This window comes from Mustela nivalis (genome assembly GCF_964662115.1).
Source record: "Mustela nivalis genome assembly, chromosome: 20".
Classification (NCBI taxonomy): Eukaryota; Metazoa; Chordata; class Mammalia; order Carnivora; family Mustelidae; genus Mustela; species Mustela nivalis.
The window spans coordinates 34128271-34147182 of NC_139039.1; the positions used below are offsets into that span (position 1 = coordinate 34128271).

Sequence of the window (18912 nt, forward strand, 5' to 3'; positions counted from 1 at the left end):
TTCCTTGTGCACCTAAATGACAAAGGGCAACTGATGGAGAAGCCGCAGGTTTGGATGCCAGCCATACTGCCTTTTCTTTTATCCTTGGAGTCCCATCTAATAGGGAAGAGAAATTCCCATTAAAACGTGTGTGAACACAGATTGCTATATATCTGGAAATAGAATGTCATCTCATCAGGTGGTTTTCAGTGCTATGTTGTCTGTCTTCCTTGCCCTGAGACAACGGCCCACGAGTCGTTTTGAAAACATCGTCACATATCCTTTCCTTAGGGCTCTGGAGCAGAGGGAAGTTCGGGGTTTGGGAGTTTGCTAGAAACAGATGCCAATGTAGGGATCATTGTAGACCTGGGATGTGATCTCAGGAAGGGGCCGCTGGGCATGGAGAAGTGAGGCAGAAGGGGGAAGGTGTTAAACCAGGGCGTGTTAAGGAGCAGGTTACTGCTGAGTGCCTCTGGGGAGATGTGCAGACGCACATAGAAGTACTTCTCCCTAAGAGGTGAAGAAGTCAGCTTATTTATCCCCCATCTCCTATCCATCATGGCCCATAGGCTGCTCTAGGGGCATCCACTTCTCAAGTGTGGGCATGCCAGAAAAAGTCCTCAGGCAGAGATCTCTGCGAGACTCTGGAAGGAAAGCTCACTCCTCAGAAAGAGGGTGAAGCTTGGGAACATGGAGAGGAGCCCCCATAACTTCTAGGACAATACATAAACCACCACTGGTAAAGTTACCTTGGATTAAGACTCTTAACCAGATCACCTCCTGAAAATCTGATTTAAATCCTTTTTAATGTATTCATAAGACTATAAAATCATGGTTATATTTTTCAGCCTTCATTGATAGGATAACATCTGTGTATGCACATTTCTTGCAGGTTATCATGTCTCTCCTCACCCATTATGAAAACATATTTATAAAATAGTGATAAAGACCACCTTTGTCATGAACCTATATTATTGTTCATAACATTCATTAATATGCCACATTTTAGTCCCTTTCCTGATCCAAAACAAAATTAGACAATATTTTTTGGAAGTTTACTGTGTCCCAGACATTGTTTTAAAATGCACATGTGATTTAAATCACTAAATCTTCCCAATCAGCCTGGAAAGGAGGGACTTTTACTGCGCCCAGTTTATAGAAGAGGAAAACAAGGACATGAGGGGCTAGTTCACAGAGCAGGAAAGAGCCCACCGGGGGCAGGCTGTCTTCAAAGCCTCATGGGATCATCGTCTCTGGCCTACGCTGCTTACAGAAGTGTAGAACCATAGATTTTGTAACCTATTCTTTTTTATTTTTTAAAAAATTTAATTTCTTTTCAGTGTAACAGAATTCATTGTTTATGCACCACACCCAGTGTACCATGCAATCCGTGCCCTCCATAATACCCACCACCAGGCTCCCCCAACCTCCCACCCCCTGCCCCTTCAAAACTGATTGTGTTTCAGAGTCCACAGTCTCTAATGGTTCATCTCCCCCTCCAATTTCCCCCAACTCCCTTCTCCTCTCCATCTCCCCATGTCCTCCATGCTATTTGTTATGCTCCACAAATAAGTGAAACCATATGATAATTGACTCTCTCTACTTGACTTATTTCACTCAGCACAATCTCTTCCAGTCCCGTCCATGTTGCTACAAAAGTTGGGTATTCATTCTTTCTGATGGAGGCATAATACTCCATAGTGTATATGGACCACATCTTCCTTATCCATTTGTCCATTGAAGGGCATCTTGGTTCTTTCCACAGTTTGGCGACCGTGGCCATTGCTGCTATGAACATTGGGGTACAGATGGCCCTTCTTTTCACGACATCTGTATCTTTGGGGTAAATACCCAGTAGTGCAATTGCAGAGTGATAGGGAAGCTCTATTTTTAATTTCTTCAGGAATCTCCACACTGTTTTCCAAAGTGGCTGCACCAACGTGCATTCCCACCAACAGTGTAAGAGGGTTCCCCTTTCTCCACATCCTCTCAACACACATTGTTTTCTGTCTTGCTAATTTTGGCCATTCTAACTGGTGTAAGGTGGTATCTCAATGTGGTTTTGATTTGAATCTCCCTGATGGCTAGTGATGATGAACATTTTTTCATGTGTCTGATAGTCATTTGTATGTCTTCATTGGAGAAGTGTCTGTTCATGTCTTCTGTCCATTTTTTGATATGATTATCTGTTTTGTGTGTGTTGAGTTTGAGAAGTTCTTTATAGATCCTGGATATCAGCCTTTTGTCTGTACTGTCATTTGCAAATATCTTCTCCCATTGCGTGGGTTGCCTCTTTGTTTTTTTGACTGTTTCCTTTGCTGTGCAGAAGCTTTTGATCTTGATGAAGTATACAAAGATAAACTCAAAATGGATAAAAGACCTCAATGTGAGACAGGAATCCATCAGAATCACAGAGGAGAACACAGGCAGTAACCTCTTCGATATCAGCCATAGCAACTTCCTTCAAGATATGTCTCCAAAAGCAAAGGAAACAAAAGGGAAAATGAACTTTTGAAACTTGATCAAGATCAAAAGCTTCTGCAACCTGTTCTTTACATGTCAAACATCTCAGTATGGTTCTTATGCTTTCCAGATCTCTAGCATTGTTTCCATGAGTCATGGCCACAGACTAGCATCTCTGTGACTGAAAGTCAGCCCTGTGACCTATGGCACCTGTACAGCTTGATGCATAGGAACGGACCTCCCCCTTGGTCCTTATGATCTATGTTCTGTGTATGTTTTCCAAGATCACCAACATCTACTCTCTTTTAGTTGGTTTTCATTGTTTTTTCCTTTTTAAACCTGTTACGTATTAGGTCTCCCTGTTCTGTGATACTACAAAATTAACCAAAGGATCAGAGGCCTGACAGCATTCAGCGCTCTTAGGATGCATACGACTGTTATCTGGGGCCATTCCATTTTGATGATTAGAGGCGTGGAATATTTATCAAGTTGCTATTTATTTCTTATGGATAAATCTATGTGATTAGAACTGGATTAAGAGATTTATGGGAAATGATAAGCATTCCAAAAACCCACATTCCAAGGAAGATAATTGGTACTAGAAGTAATGGCGTGATACAAAATTTTTTGAGCTATCGTGCATAAAAAGCAGACTATCACAGATAACGTACCTCAGGAGTCAGAAGCTCATTATACTTCATAACATTTATTAATTTTTTCCTTGATTATATTACTTGCACTATGCTGAAAAACAGAGTTGGATGTTGAGTTTTTGAGAAATCCAGTTTAACTTGAAATGCATGGGATGCTATTCACTAACCTACTTCTACATTCTGATAACAAAAATGTGTAAACATTTTGGGAGGCCCCAGGGGTTTTCAGATTTCAAACCTTTTTGCAGGGATGCCTTGAAGCATTTTAAAATAACAAACACTATCAGCATCCTGTTGGTTCCAAATGTTTTTGATTTATTCCCACTTTCAGACCAAAGGAACTTATTAAAACCTGGCAATTCTTTTACTTTTGACTTTTTTAAACAAATTCTAAAAGTTTCCATGGTTAGGAGAAAAGAGCAACAGTGTAGATATTTTACCTTTTGTGGCCATTTTCTAAGTATAACCAGAATCAAAGTCTCCTCATTATAGGAAAGATAATGTGTCAAAAAAACAGTTACTGTTTATTTTGGGAAAAAATCAAGTAAAGAATTTTAAAAATATGGCAGCAGCTGTATTTTCATAATGGAACAGTCCAGTTTCTCGTCAATTTCATTCAGAAATCTTCCAAGAAACTTTCTGGCCCTTCAATACACTTTGACTAAACCAGTAAAAGAGAGCTAGGTTTATACACTGAGGTGATGGGTTCTCCAAGCTCTAACCTACCAGCTGATCAACGTGGGTGCCATGTTTTTCTCCGACACAAGCTTCTCTGATGTCGTTCACATCCTGTCAGCTCGCCAGCAGTTCACCAACCACGCAATCCACACCATTTACGATGTTGGAATTGTCCTCGGTTCTGTTTCGAGCACATAGTTATAGTACTTTTCATTCTTTATTTTGTCATTTACTTGAGCAATCTGTAGTATTTAAAATGACAAAGATACTTTTAGAATATTCATGCTGATGTGATTTCTACAAGGCAGGCAACGTCTGGAGGAAACTTCTGGGCAGTCAGGAAGACCTTCCAAATCCCAAGAAGGTCAGAAAGTTGGAGAGTGTTTATCACTACATCTGGAAGTGAACGAGGACCTCCACCTACTAGTGTGTGACAGCCGGAGCCATCGGACAAAGGGGAAGCCCTCTGGGGTTATCCTTGTTACCAGCCCATGAACTCTGATGACACGACATGGTTTATAATCCTGACAAGCAAGGAACTTGAAAAGTCAGTAGAACAAAGGCAAGCAAGAACAGGGATCCCTCCCTTCTCCACTTTGATCATCCTGTAAATATTTTTGTCTAATCTTTGCACGCTGTTTACTTCCTTTCTCTGCCCAGAGAACAAGAAGGCATTTTGTAACTTTAGATCTTATTCATGGCAAATACCAAGACCTCCATAATTAATTTAGAATCTAATGACACAAAAGAAAAGGCTACCGTCTTCTCTTGATAGTTCTCAGTAACAATAAACTGACTCGTCTTATCTGACAGCCACATTGTTTAGCACTTTGCCCCATCGTTCTTAGGATTTTTTTTTTCCAACCAAACAAAAAAAAATTTTTTCCAACCCACCAATGTTTTCTAAATTAGTTTTAGATTTTCCCTGAGGCAGAAGATAGGTTGGTTTGCTTACTTTTGGGTTTTATTGCTTTGTAAGACATTGCATAGTTCCAAAGTCAAAGTAACATAAAATGTTCTGAGAACAATCGTTCCCACTGCTGCTCCTCCTCCCTACCTTCTCCCTTGTCATATAGGTGGAGATGCTCATTAGTTTTTGGACTAACTTTCCATTGTTTCTTTCTGAAAATATAAGCAAGCATACACACACGCATGTGCACACACATACATGCACACACACTGATCATGTCATCAACACTCTTCTGAACCCTGCTTTTTTAATTTACTAATACACCTGGGATTACACATAGCCATATATAAAGATACTCTGTTTTCCATTTTACAGCTGCACACATGTGGACATGTCATCCTTTACTCAACCAGTCCCCGAGTGATGGATATTTGCAGTGTGTTTTGTGCTTTGCAATTACAAATAATACTGCAATGCCCTGTGCATACATCATTTTTTGGCTAATTTTCTGGCAGTTCTAACCAACTGACACATATAATCCATGTGATCTGCCATTTAGCCGTCAGATGATCCACACAAATCTAGTGGAACCATTTCAGAGTTCAAGGTGGAGATTTGTTACCAAGCTTCAGAGAGCCCATCCCACAAGAGAAAAACAAAAAATGTGAACCAAATACAGAAAAGCAACCAAGACTCATCATGATCTCCTTATGGGAAAATGTGGGATCTGAACAGCTCACACTTCTAATAAGCATCAAATAATAACTATGAGAACACAAATGTTTAAAAACTTGTACTGCACTGTGATCCTTTACAATCCACCTCGTGGTAATAATTGGGAAGGCAAACTGTGCTTTCTCTGATGTAATAAAAACTAGACTCAGGGAATGTGTTTAGGGAAAGTCCTGGTGACTTTTAGGACAGACTTTTTGTAGATGCATTTCATCATCTCATCTCATTTTCATGTACTACCACATAAAATAGCTTTTGAACCTAAATGCTGCTGATGGTTCCATGTTTGGTGTTCGCAAAGAATAAAACTTTTGATTTAATTTGAGGCCTCCGATGTATTGTGGGACTGAGATTTTTAAATGTTGAACTGCATCTATTAACTTACTTTTTAACGCAGTGGATACCTGTGCGAGCTGTGCTTCCACTCCACATCCTGCTTCCTTTAGCGTCACGTGCTTGTCATCCAAGACAACACACACTTGTTAAATAACAACACACTATGCAAGCTGAAGATCAATGAGAAAAAAAATAAAATAAAATGAGAGGTAATTCTAGTCAGCTTATGGATTTGCCCCACAGTTTCTGTGCATCTATGCACTGAAACAGTCTATCAGAGTGTGCACTTTGGAATACCAGTGCCTGAAGTCATGAAGGGGTGACGCCAGTAAATATCTGAGTGGCCTTTGGAACGTTACTTAACGTCATGGTACCTCAGTTTCCTCATCTGTAAAATGGAAATAAAAGTTGGGGCACCTGGGTGGTGCAGTCAGTAAAACATCTGACTTCAGCTAAGGTCACAATCTCAGGGCTGTGAGGTAGAGCCCCGCATCAGACTTCATGCTTAGAGCTGCATCTGCTGGAGATTCTCCCTCTCCCCTTCCCACTCTCTCTCTCTCTCTCATTCTCAAATAAATAAATCAGTGGTCAAAAATAGAGAAAATAATGGTAGTGCCATCTTACGGGATTGTTTCGACAATTAAATGAGCAACTATTTAAAGAATTTGCTCTTGGGACAGGTTAAGTGCTCCATAAATTTTCACTATTGTGAATCCTAAATTATTATTATTGTACTTAGACTCATCTAGGATGGGAAACTGGTGGACCCTACAGTAAACTGGATGGCTGACCAGCTTTCAGCAGGCAGAGTGAGAACAATGACCTTCCATAGTGATAGAGGCATAAGGATGTCTAAATACAAAGCCAGAAATTTCCCCAGGAAATACTAGGAGAACTCAGTGATGCAAGGGGGTAGGGAGGGGGATTCCAGAATCTCCTAAATTCTTCAGCACAAAAGATAGCCACAATTATTTTGAGCCAGGAAATCGTTAGATAGTGGTTTTGAGTCACAGAGTATTCACAAGAAACTGCTTTAAAACTTCAGATTCAATATCCTTTGGTAACATTGTTTCTGGGATCTCCCTGCACACTCCCTTCCATAAGCCTAATTTCAGGGTTTCTACTTTGTATTTTAGCATCACAGCATAAATGATGTTTATTCTATTTACATCAATGCTCTGGTGATGCTCCATTTTTATTTCTTTTTTTGGACTTAAAGACCCATGAGGGCAACAATACTTATTCTGTTCACCCATATTTTCTTTGTTCCTATTACTGAGGAAATTGTTTAAAAAAAAAACAAAAAGACTTGACTTCCATGAACAAATTCAGCTTTGGAGAATATTTGAGAAAGAAGGCATTAGAGTTATAAAATTATTAATATTTTTATATTTTGACAACATTTAGATACTAGGACCAATTTTATTTTGTGCTCTGTCTGGGTTTGTGATGATAAAATTATATCATCAGAATAATGGACAGCATAATTAGTTGCCAGGTCTCTGTGAATTAGAAATCTAAGGTTTCTTTTTTTTTTTTAATTTTTTTATTATTTTTTTTAAAGATTTTATTTATTTATTTGACAGACAGAGATCACGAGTAGGCAGAGAGGCAGGCAGAGATAGAGAGAGGAGGAAGCAGGCTCACTGCTGAGCAGAGAGCCCGATGCGGGACTCGATCCCAGGACCCTGAGATCATGACCTGAGCCGAAGGCAGTGGCTTAACCCACTGAGCCACCCAGGCGCCCGAAATCTAAGGTTTCTAATCATTAATATGATGTCATGCAATAGAGGAATCAGAACTTTTTACATCAGATCTGTTGTCTGATCACTAAGGGAATGCCTCTTGTTCACCATGATTCTTGTAGTGATATTAAAATACATAATTCATGTTGAGTCCATGGGGCTGACACATTACATCATCTTCAGAGTAAAAGAGGGAATTCTAGGAAGGTCAAAAAAGCTGCAAAAAATTCATAAGCAAATAACTAGAATTATATAGAATTCTCTAATATTAACCAATTCTGACACAAAATTGTAGTTTAAAATAATGTTAGAAAGTGTGACTATCCTTGAAGCATCCCAGCATTTAATGCAAAACAGATAGAAACAAGAAGCCCCACAAAGAATTGGTGTAATAGGTATTATGTGAGACTTTTCCTGTCTTAGAAGTGCCGCTGAAGAATAGATCAAGTTCATATATAATCTTAGGAAGAGTGCTAGACATATCTGTTAGATTTTCTTATTAAAAAGAGAAAAAACGTTCCATTGTCTATGGTCTGTCTCTAGGACAGGTGCCATTGCCTACATGAGAAGCAGATCTGAAGTGAGGAAGAGAATTATCAGATTAGTAGTGCAGAAGCAGCGAGTGATGAGTTCTTGTCTTTCTTTCCGGTGGGAGCGGTCCCTACGAAAGAGCCCAGAGTCGAAGTGTTTACTCTTGATTGTCAGGGTGAAGAAGAAGCAGGCAAGGAGTAGGTCTGAAATAACGCTGACCCTCCTAAGTGATAGGAGTTGTGTCTTACCTGACTCCTCTGCTGACGATTCGAGGGTGGCAGGTGTCTCAGCTTCCAAGCACACAGAGGGGGGATAATGGGCAATTATAAGGTACTTCAATCTTCAGTTAATGTAAAAGGGTCCCTTTCCACCAAAAAGGTTCCTCCCCAACCCATTTTAGAGTTCAGTTCTCGAAGATCTGAAGAAACAACATGCAACTGTACCAGGGAAATTTTTTGAAGGTCAGATGTGTCTTCCTTCCTTACCGACTGAGAGATAGAAACTTTTAGAAGGAAGAGTAATACTGAAGTACAGAGCAGCTCAAGGGGACAATCATGGGACAAAGTGAGGGTCCTGGGCACTAAAGGGCCAAGCGGAGAGAGGACAGTGGGACATATGTACCCTAAACCAGGACAGAGGTTTCTAATTTTGCCTCAACTTGGATTTCCCTCTTTTCCCCAAAACTGGAATGGAAGGATACACCCACGGGTCCGAGCAGCTACTCTGTTTTCATTTTAAGTCCTTACCTGCTTACTGATCTTTCATACTCTGACACTGGCGTCCTCACTGGGTCTGTGGGAGACAAGAGTTCCACAAAGTGGGGGTGTTGACAGGGAAACGCTCTTTCTTTGTCCATTCCCAACATACAGCATGCTGTTTGTACCTGGTTATGGGGGTTTACAGATATTATCGGATGCATACCAGATGGACAAGAGGCTTACAATGCTTTCTGTGAAACAATGTCAGATTAAAAATAATACCAATAATGCAAAATTAATGAATGACTAAAAAAGACTCCATGTGGGTTTCATGCTCCCAGTCTTCTAATCTATACCTGTAAGGAAACGTGTGGGTGATGCTAATCCAGTTCTCTCCTCATGTGTGGGAGAAACTTTATCACTGGAATTTATTAAAAAATCTCCCTGGAATCAACAGTTTGCTACTACCAGTCTCTGAGGATGATTTGTAACATGTGGAAATCCACACACAGAGACACACAAGCACACGGCTGAAGGACCCTGTGTGACTTCCCACTAGCCCTCAGTCAAAGTGCTGTTTCTTTCTGATGTCCTCCATCAGCAGCGCTTATCCCTGGTGACAGAATAGTTCTTACTTTGTACATCTCCGGGCCTTCTTGTTACCTCTACTGAGCCTAGGACAATCTTGCTTTTTGACTCCATTTTCCGTGTCTTGCATTCAAGAAGACAGCTACGAAGGTGTCATGCCTCATGCATGGCCTCATGCCTCAAACGTGCAGACACCGGGGGAAAAGGAGAAGCAGGATGCCGGCCAGAATTCCTCAAAAATTTAGGGTACCTGGGGTGGCTCAGTAGGTTAAGTGTCTGGTCTCTGGTCACGATCCCAGAGTCCTCGGATAGAGCCCTGTGTCGGGCTCCCTGCTCAGTGAGGAGTCTGCTTCTCTCTTTGCCCCTTCCCTGCTCATGCTCACTTTCTTTCTCAAATAAATAAATAAAATCTTTTTAAAAATTCCTCAGATATTCCCTTCTGAAGAGTAAGGATATAAAGAATATAAATATAAATAAAGAATAAAGGAGGAAGACAAAGGAAGACATATGGTGTTTTAATGAAGGAAGGAGAAAAATGTGTTAATGGCAAAAGAGAATTTGCTAGTGATTGCTCTAGGTATTATATGTAGCATTTTATTCTTAAATATAGAATTCATGGTTGATGCTTTTTGGGAATTTAATTAAAAAGGTAATGATTCATGCACTCTGGGGAGTTCTTAATCTAGTTGAGAGGCAAGTTTTACAAAGAAGCAACTCCCAGAAATACACTCAAATCCAAAAAAGTCAAATCCGTAAGTACCACTGGAAACAAAACAGGGTCAAACATATTAAATCAAGGAGAACTTCCTGGAAAAGGTAAACTTCACATAGTTCCTGCAAAGAATGGCGAAAGCACATTGGACACAATTTGAAGGTGGTGGGAAACTTGTGAGTGCAGAAACTCTGACTTTCATCCTCACCTCTTGCTGTCCTGACGACACCCCCTCCATGCCCCTGTGTGTGCACACACCAGCCCCTGGTTGTTGGGAGAGCATAGGGAAGGTGCAGTCATTTTCCTCTTTCCTCCTCTGAGAACATTCAGACTCTGTATTCAGAGAACTGGAGATGATTATTACTTAACGTGTTCTATCCCTCAAGTTCTGCATTTGTTTTTCATCTGGCCTTCAGAAAACAGTGCCTTCGGCCATTAAGGCAGGTCTACCAGAAGGACTGGAGGCCCCGGGTCAGGGAGAGGCTGCAGGGTGGCAGAACAGAATGCACTGCACATTCTCCCCCTTGTCTGCGCACAGTCAACCCATGAGCCTATGACTGTGTACAGAACGGGGGATTAAAACCACATGCTTTTATTGAAAACCAAAGCCAACAGTTAAGTGACTATTAAAGTGAATACTAACATATCACCCTTTTAAAAATGGAGAAAATAAACGAAGTAAAAGGATTAGATTATCTCAACTCCCTTCCCACACGTTTTTAAGAAGCATCTTATTGGAACATTGCGTTTTAAACCGTAATAGGCATGAATATGAGAGTGACTGTTTCCTTCGGGACACAGAGGACAGCCCTGGTTATCACTCGCAGGCTAAGCAAAGACTTTTCACCTCCACCGTGATGCGAATCCAGAGGTAAGACACCCCAGCCCCTAGCTCAGTAATGTAACCTTCAGATTAATTTAATAATCGACTCACATAAATTTAATCTTGCAGAAATCCAAGTCTAATTACTATTAAAATTCAATTTTGCTTACTTGTATTTCATTTCAATTGAGTTTACTTTTAGAGTTTTTATCCTCAAAATTTCTTTAGGGCAGTTGTTTTGATCATATCATATTATATACTGTCACTGAAACTACAGCAATCTGAGTGTAGATGTAGTGTACCATCATATCAGGACACATTATTTAAACTCAGAGGAGTTCCAAAGCCATATCTCTTCCCAGTAGCAGATCAGACTTGATCCAAAGTGTGGTGGAAAGTTCTGAAGAACCAGTCAGATGTCTACCTGCTGTCCTGCTATAACCTCACTAGTTAAATTAATCCCACGATTAGATAATCACAATGCTCTACGAAGAAAGCTTCTGAGTGTCAGATAATCTGTTATAATTTGCAATCATGTTTCCAAGCCTATAAACTTAAATTTTCTTTTACTTAGGGTTTGATGATGTACACAGTCGGACTTTTTAAAATCTCACCATATGACATAATCATACCGAGCTAGGATTCAACTTATTTACTTTTTTTTTTTTTTTTTTTTTTTGTTAAGGATGTTTGCATCTATGCTCATGAAGAATACTGGTCTTTTTCTTGTAATGTTTTAAACCAGAAGTACATGTAATGTAGTAAACCAGAATACACTGGCTTGATGAATTGGTCAAGGTTCCCTTTCCCTCTGTTTTCTCTAAGATTTTGTGTAGGATGGGGACCGTTTTCTCCTAACATGTTTGATAGAATTCACTAGTGAAGGTACTGTGGTGTGAAGTTTCACTGTGGAAATGTCTTTATTAATAAATTCAATGTATTTAAAAGGGTGTGTATGGTTCATCTGATTTCCCATTTCTTCCTGCCACAATTTTGGTAACTTTTGTTTTTCAAAGAATTCGTCCATTTCTTTGAAGTAGTCAGATTTGTTGACATGAAGTTGTTTATAATATTGCCTTGTTCTCCTTCTCTAGAATTGGTATCATCTACTGCTGCATAGGCAAACACTTAGAAGCTTAAAACAAATATTTAAAGATTTCACATAGGTTCCTAGGTTCTGGGTCCAGAATTCCAAAGTGTGGTAGTTGGGTGGCCCTGGCCCAGGGGCTCTCATGAAGCTGCACGCCATCAGAGGTTGGGGAAGGCCGTAGCCATTGGGAGGGCTGACCAGGAATGCAGAATTGGCCATCAGGGCAGCCCACACATGAGTTGGACAGATTAGGATTGGTTGCTGGCAGGAGGTCCTTGTCATGTGAACCTTGCCACTAGGCTTCTTATCTGTGGTCATAACATGACAGCTGGCTGCTCCCAGAGTGGGGGATTCAATGCCAAACAAGGTGGACAACACAATGTCTTTGAGGCCTGGCCTTGGGAGTCACACTTGGTGAGTTTCACGATATCTTTTCGTCATGCTTGCGAGCTCTATTAACATAAAATCCCTACTGAAGTAGGACCACCAGGAGGTGGGGATGGTTGGGGCAATCTCAGAGGCTGGCTGATAAATATCTATTACTCAAGATGCATCATTCTCAGTATTTGTAATTTGTGCCCTCATATTTTTTATTGCTTTTTCCTTCATTGGTCTAGTAAAGGTTTCTGTAATTTTACTGATATTTTCAGAGAACCACTTTTTGGCTCTAAGTTTCTTGATTAGTTATCTGTTTTCTATTTCACTCATTTCTGTTATTTTCTTCCTTTTACTTTCTTTGTAGTTATCTCCTTTCTCACTCTTTAAGGTGAAAGTTTCCATCACTGATTTTAGAATTTTCTTCTTTTCAAATAGAAACATTTAAAACTCTGAATTTCCTGGGGGGGCCTGGGTGGCTAAGTCAGTTGAGCATCCCTTAAAAAAAAAAAAAAAGATTTTATTTATTTATTTGACAGAGAGCACAGCAGGGGAACAGCAGAGGGAGAAGGAGAAGTGGCAGCTTTCCCCAACCCTGCTGAGCAGGGAGCCTGATGCTGCACTCAATCCCAGGACCCTGGGATCATGATCTGAGCTGAAGGCAGATGCTTAACCGACTGAGCCCCCCGGGGTGCCTGAGCATCTGACTCCTGATTTAGGTTCAGCCCATGATCTCAGAGTTCTGAGATCAAGCCCCACGTTATGCTCCACAGGCTCGGGGGAGTCTGCTTGGATTCTCTCCCTCTCCCTCTCTCTGCCCCACCCCCCACTCACACACTCCTTTTTTCTCTAAAATAAATAAATGAATCTTAAAAAAAAAAAACAAAAACTTCTACATTATCTCTTAAGCACTATTTAAGCTGTAGTCCCCAAATTTTGTCACACTGTGTCTTTCTTTCACCTCAAAATATTTTGACTTGCCTTGTGATTGCTTCTTCAAGCTATTCACTATTTAGAAAAATGCCACTTAATTTGCAAGTATTTGGGGATTTTACTAATATCTTTCTAGTATTTATTTCTAATTAATTTCACTGTTCTCAGAGAACATATTCTGTAATAATTAAACTTTTTAACTATGGAGACTTGGTTTATGGAGCTGTTACCATGTACACCTGGAAAAAATGCATTCTGTGTTGTTGAATGAGTTGCTCTAGAAATATCAGTTATGGAAAGTTGGTTGATACTTTAAGCATTCTATATTCTTATTGACTTTTCTTGTCTACTTGTTCTGTGATTTATTGAAAGAGGATTGTTAAAATCTCTAATTATGATTTTTTTTCTATTTTATTTATGTGTTTTGAAGCTCTGTTTTTAGTTGCATATCTGTTGAGGTTTGGCACCCTCTCTTAATGAGCTCACTCCTTAATCACCATGAAATGTCCCTCTTTATATCCAGTAATATTGCTTGTCCTGAAGTCTACTTTTGCTCCTACTAATACAGCCACTCCCCACTTTTGCTTCTTCGTGAATAGTATTTGCCTGTTGTATGTATTTTTACCTTTTTTGTGTGTAACTCATCTATTTCTTCATATGTAAGTAGGTTTTTTTAAACAGAAAATATGGTTTTTATTTCCCCAGTCTGACAACTTCCGTATTTCATTTCTATTAGAACCATGTCTTCATTAACGAGGGATAGAGAGGGACCAGACCTCCAAACAAGAGGCAAATGACCACCCAAAAAGGTAGATCAGGCCCGAGGGACTTATGGGCAGGCTGCTAAGAGGAGTCAAGGAGGTCAGGACCCCGCAGGAGCCCAGGAGACGCTCATTGTGAGATTTCAAACATGGGGCCACAACTAGTCCTGCAGAAGGAGCTGGTCAGAGGTGTCCTTGAAGCAATTTCTGCCTGACTGCCCTAGAACAGAGAGTGGCACGTTTTCCATAAAGAGTCAGACAGTAAATATTTTAGATTTTAGGGGCAAGATTTTGCCCATTGAACCTAGTTTGCTTATCCCTGCCCTAGATTATTCTCTGGTGCTGGTCTAGTTTTTGGCCTTTCATGTCCATTTCATTTCTTCTCTACCATAAAGAGATGCGTTAGTTGTTCGTCGCTGCTTATCCTGCATCTAAGAACAGCACGCGGGTCTCCCTCGCCACCCTCTTTGCGCTCACCATGCTTTTCCTCCCCACCCCTGTGGTGCTGCTGGTGTGGTGAGAACTGGTGGGCTCCCCCCTCCCCGCCATGCCTCCCTTACCCTGGGCCTTCCAGTAGGTAGGACTCTAGCCTGTTTCTAGAATTCTCTCAAGCCAGGCTGCTTGTGGCTCCTCCTCCTGGTGCAGCTGTTGCATGGGAAGGAGATCAAGGCACCTAAACCACAGGCCCCAGGAAGGAGAGGGAAGAGTGAGGAAAACAAAGTGGATGTGATTCCCGGATGTTCTGGGAAGTATGACAGCCTGAGGCAACTCCAAATCAGCTTTTTAAGCACAGTATTTAGACCATTTAATTCTTTTTCAGCGTGGTTGGACGTAGTCTACCATCTTGCTATAGATTTCTGTTGTCATGCTATTTCTTTCTTTTTTTAACCCTGCTCCTTTTTTGGGGGAATGAGTATTTAGGGATATTATATTTTTTATTCACTGATGAATTACTGGCAATTCTAAGTTTTTTAATGGTTGTTCCAGAGTTTACAAACATCTTCAGGTTGTAATTGACAGCATTCAAATAATACCATGATTTTATCTATAATAAAAAACTATGAAACAATAGAAATCCAACATCCATAATTCATCCTTTGTGCTAGTGATGTCATGCTTTTGCTTCTACCTCCATTATAAAATTCAATATGCTTTGTTTTATTTAAACATTTATCTTTAAAGACATTTAAATACTTATCCACATACTGACTTTTTGTGTTGGATTTCCAAGTTTCCATTTATTATTATTATTCCTTCTCCTGAGAGAATTCCTTTACTATTTTTTGTGCTATACATTTATGAACAACACATTCTCTCAGCTTTTTTGGTCTAAAAATAATTTCTTTCTTCCTCAATTTCTAAAACACATTTTCATCAGATACAGAATTCTACATTGAGGGCGTCTGGGTGGCTCAGGCGTTAAGCATCTGCCTTCAGTTGGGTCATGGTCCCAGGGTCCTGGGATCGAGCCCGGCACTGGGCTCCCTGCTCAGAGGGAAGCCTGCTTCTCTCTCCCACCCCCCCACCCCCACCCCCGCTTGTGTTCCCTCTCTTGCTCTGTCTCTGTCAAATAAGTAAATAAAATCTTAAAAAAAAAAATCTACATTGAATCTTTTTTTTTTTTTAATTTTAGCACTTAACATGACTCATTTATTAGATTCTGGCTTCCACTATTGCTCTTAAAAGTCTGTAGTCCTTTTTACCTTTGCTTCCCTGGAGGTAACATGTCTGTCTGTCTTTCTGGCTTCTCTAAGTCCTTCTCTTCTCCCTCGTTTTCATGATTTAATTATGATACGACTTGATGTTGTTTATTGTATTTAGTATTATTTAGCTTCTTGCATGTAGGAACTTCTGGTCAATATTTCTTCAATTTCTGCCAATCCCCCTTTTCTGGATCTCTGCATCTTGTCACCTTTATATTGTGACACAGCTAACGGAGGCTCAGTTAACATTTTTTTCACTTTTTCTGTCTGTACTACATTTTGGAATTTTTCTCTTTTCACATAATTAGTTTTACTGGTCTTTTTCCCCTGCAATGTTTAATCATCTAATAAGTCCATCTAGTTAATTTTTCGTATTAAACATTGTATTCTTCTTCTCTAGAAATTCTACTTATTTTTTTTAAAACTATATCTTACATTTCTCTTATTATATGAATCATGATGTTCTCTAAATCCCAGAGCATGTGTACAGTAACTACTTAAGAGCCCTTGACTTCAACTTCTATTATCTGTGTCATCTCTAGACCTGTTTCTATTGATTGGTTTTTCTTGGCTATGGTTTATATTTTCCTTCTGCTTTGTGTATCTAAAAATTTTTTATTGGATGGTAGGTATTGTTAATAAAATGATATTGATGCTTGGAATAGTCTTCCTTTAAAGAGTGCTGAGTTTTGTTTCACCAACAGTGTAAGTGCTTTTCAGCAGAAAGACAACAGAACTGTAGGCCTTACCTCATTTGTTCCTCTTTTCTCAGGATCACAATCCTATCCTCTAACATCTAAAAACAGGATTTTGGTCCCCCCCCTCATTTTTTCTAGTTGTTTATGGTGATACAGCAATTCCTGTACCAAATACTCCATCACGGTTGGAAGCAAAAGTCCTAAATTCATGACTGAGCTATTGACTGGCTAAATAAAACCAATCTAATAATCTAGCTTAATATTGTATAGTCTGAAGATACTACTTCATAACTAGTTTTTTTTTTTTCTGTATTACCATGAGATGTAAAAGTTCCATTTGTGTTTGGTTGTGAATCTTCATTTTGTTCCATCTGGCAGTTATGGTTTAATAGTTACATACATTCCTTCAGAGTCGGAGTACCTTGGTTAAAGACTCATCTGTAATGCTTATTACCTGTGTGATGTTGGGTATGTTTTTAAATTTTTCTCTGCCCTACTTTATCATCTGCTAACTTGGGATGATCATAGTACCTACTTCAAAGGATTGTTTTAAGGATTAAATGAGTGTCTACATATAAAATGCTTGGAAGGTTGTTTAGCATCTCCATGCCTTAGTTTCCCATCTGTGATACTGTGATAATAATAATACCTACCAACTTAATAGGGGTATAGTGAGGGGTAAATATTAGTTTTTGAAAGTATTCATATTTTTTGACACCTTGATTTCTTTCCATTTGAAATTTTCTTTCTTAAATTCGGGTACAGATTTTTCTCTCTTTGCCTGGTATTTCTGATAATTAGGCATTATAACTTTATGTAAAGGAAAGAAAGTAAATATTTTAGACTTAACAGCCAGACGGTCTCTATTGCAACAATTTGATTTTGCTGTTGCAGTGTGAGAACAGCCATAAATAATACATAAGTGAATGGGCATAGCTGTTTTCCAATAAAACTTTATTAACAAAAATAGGCAGTGGGACAGCTTTGGCCATAGGCCATAATTTGCCAACACACTGTAAACTATAGTTAGTGGACCTATGGGCTCCAAGTCCAATTTAAATTCCTGGAGTTCAGAAACTGTACCCTTATTTTGTTTGTATTTTTATATCTCTTACCCAGTGTCTTGCATAAAATAGGTGCTTACTTGGTGATATCCTTTTTAATAATTATTTATGGAACTCCTACCAGGCACCAAAGCACCAGTAAAATGCATATTGTGAGGTAATCTCTGCCTATTCTTGCTGTTCTACCCAAGGAAGAAGGATGGAAATGCCATGTCAAGAGTTAGAACAGAATGAGTCCATTCTAGTATAAACAATCCTGTTAAGCTTTATGTTCTTCCAGCACTGGGGTCATTTATGTTTCCTTTGCACCTTGCAGAAGTAGTTTAACCTAGTCACAGCCATCTTTTAAATCCTCATTATCTGGCCACATTCCCTAGACAGGACATTACAAGTTTCCTTGATGATCATTTCACTTTGAACCTCATGGAAGGGTGGGTTCGGTTTCTGGTCCTCTAAGTGTTTGAGCCAGGACAATCTGTGTAACTCTGTTACGTTAATGATGAGGAAAGCAATGTATGTTTGATGAAGAGGATTTCCTGTCCCTGCCCTATCCCCCATCCCCACCTTTACACGCCCATCACTCAACTCTGCTTCCCTCAGTAAATACACCCTCATGGGACTTATGTCCCTAAGGTTCATCCTTTATCTTGGGGTCTCCAAACTTCTTCACTAAGATATTTTAGACGAAAGAATAAAGAGTCAATCTCATCTTTAATGCTCTTTATAGATAAAATAAGATTATTATAATGTTATAAAGTGATCATTTTTACCCAAGAGAAAGGGAGAGCCATTATAAAACATCAGATTAATTCCATTTCTATCTTTGCCAATAAACCAAGCATATTTAAACCAATATAAACTTTCTGTGCATGTTCCTTTGGGGAAAGAAAAGTAGATGGTCATATTACACCCACTGAAGGCCCTGTTCTGGTGTCTGTGTGTGTGTGTGTGTGCTTGTGCTTGAGAAAGAAGCTATAATATAAACACAGTTAAAAATCATTACGTCTTAATTGAGGCAGGGTTGGCACCACTTGCCTGACTCAGGTCATGTAAAAATTACCACTTACCCTTGTTTAAAATCAGAGCTTCCGACGTTGGCTGCAGACAGCATATTCCACCTAGGGAAGCAAAAACAATGACCTGATATCTGAGACATTAAGGGATGGGTGTTGATGAAAAGATTTCCTTGTATTATTTTCATTAGGTTTCCTGCTTGCCTCATCAATGCTTGATGGGTTTAGATGCCAAAAAGTAGAGCTTACTTTTATGGAGCATCTTGTGAATTTATTTCCTCTAAAACCTGATGATATTCACCTTAGTGATAGAACGGAGCATGGTCTTTACTGCAATTAGAAACAAATGGGCCGGGATGTGCGTAATCATGAAATGCCCTAGGGAAGCTAGTTTAGGCACACTCAGATAAGCTCTCATCCATCTGTG

At 39.6% G+C, this 18912-nt stretch overlaps 1 long non-coding RNA gene across 1 annotated transcript; it reads right to left on the reverse strand.

Moving 5' to 3' along the window:
- LOC309855343 lies at nt 1-5912 on the reverse strand. Its single transcript, XR_014306733.1, has 3 exons — nt 5801-5912; nt 3822-4015; nt 1-96 (listed from the first exon to the last, which is right to left on the reverse strand). It is a non-coding gene; the product is annotated as an uncharacterized lncRNA (long non-coding RNA).
- Nucleotides 5913-18912: the final 13000 nt, after the last annotated feature.